Below are 1,610 nucleotides of genomic sequence, written 5' to 3'. Positions count from 1 at the left end.
CACACACACACACACACACACACACACACACACACACACACACACACACACACACACACACACACACACACACACACACACACAAAGAGATAAAAATGTCACATTTCTTGTACTGCAGATGAGCTCTCTCCCCATTTTAAAATATACGAAATTAAAAAAAATTGTCAGTTTGTTTATTTGTAATAATTGTATATTATTTTTACCTTAAAATCGTAGATATGTAGTTACGAGCAAAATAATAAAATATCCTTCTCAAATGTCAGTAATCTGCATACATTTTAGGGTATTTGCTTTTTGAAAACAGTGACTAATGATTGTATATTGATTATAGACTCGTGAAACGTGATAAAAAAATTTGAGAATCTATCTATAATAACAAGCTATGTGCACAGAAACGAGTGAATCCAGCACAATAATGCTCATTGTTAAAGAAGATAGAATTGTTTTCACTACTGCTTTCTTTCATAGCTAGTAAATCATATATTACGCCATCTGCTGTGTGAGAATACTTGAGCCAATAACATAAATTAGAAACACTTTTTTAAAAAAAGAAACAAATAAGGTAAATTATTATTTCGTTGAATTTATTATTACATTAAAAAAAGTGTTTTTTTTCTTGTGAAAAATATGTTCTGAATGTTCAAAACAATGCTGTGTCCAAGAGTACAACGGTTATGTAAGTTTTGGAATTGTGCAATTTCTAAGTGTACGTGAACTTGGATAAGTAACTGTAATTTCTGTTATAAACAACCACCTTAAACTTGAAAGGTTTCTGTTTAATAATAGCAAAATATACAAACTGAAATTTCCATCTCGGTATAAGCCATTTTCTAGGTGTTTTGTTCCGATTCGAGTAATCTCTAACATTTTTTTTTCTTTAAGCTTAAAATTTTCCCCCAGATTCTTTCAATTCTGAGTTTAAGTGAAAATCATTTATTGATGTACAAATTTAATTGCGAACGTATTATTTTTGCATTCGCACAGCGCTTGCTTTAACGTAATAATTCGTTGCTTGATTAAAATTTTTTTTTTAATAAGCTTCCTTTTATTGTTACACCCTGCAACTGTTAAAAATGTCGGCTAGTTTTAACACTTTTTTTTTTTAATGTTCAAATAAGTGGATGATGATGTTAGGCTTAGGTCAAACGGATGTAAACAAGTTCTTACCTCTGGGCTGTGCTAGCTAGACCACAGACAGTCAATAAGTGGGAATCAACTTTGGACATGGAACGGGTTAATGTTCATTGTGCTTATTACAGGTTTTGAGTTTTTAGTGAACACTATAAAACATTCGTTTAAACTAAACTGGTTATAGTGTTGTGTGTTTCAAGTATACGAAACATTAACCCATTTTTTATTTAATTGATGTTATGCACATCACTTGTAGTTCAAAATTGTATTTTTCATTCTTGATCGTTTAAAAATGAACATCTACCATTATTTTATTTAGGAGAAACTCGAAAGGAAGTACCTATATTAAAACCAACCAACCTTTTTTATAAAATGTCATGTCGAAACTGTATTTAGTTACCATTACAAAGAAGTATTCCATTAGTACTTGAATACTAATATTAATGTGTGTGTGTGTGTGTGTATACACACACACACAC

Source organism: Limulus polyphemus, unplaced genomic scaffold (genome assembly GCF_000517525.1).
Source record: "Limulus polyphemus unplaced genomic scaffold, Limulus_polyphemus-2.1.2 Scaffold310, whole genome shotgun sequence".
NCBI classification, from domain to species: domain Eukaryota; kingdom Metazoa; phylum Arthropoda; class Merostomata; order Xiphosura; family Limulidae; genus Limulus; species Limulus polyphemus.
Note: the sequence above shows the minus strand (reverse complement) of the source record.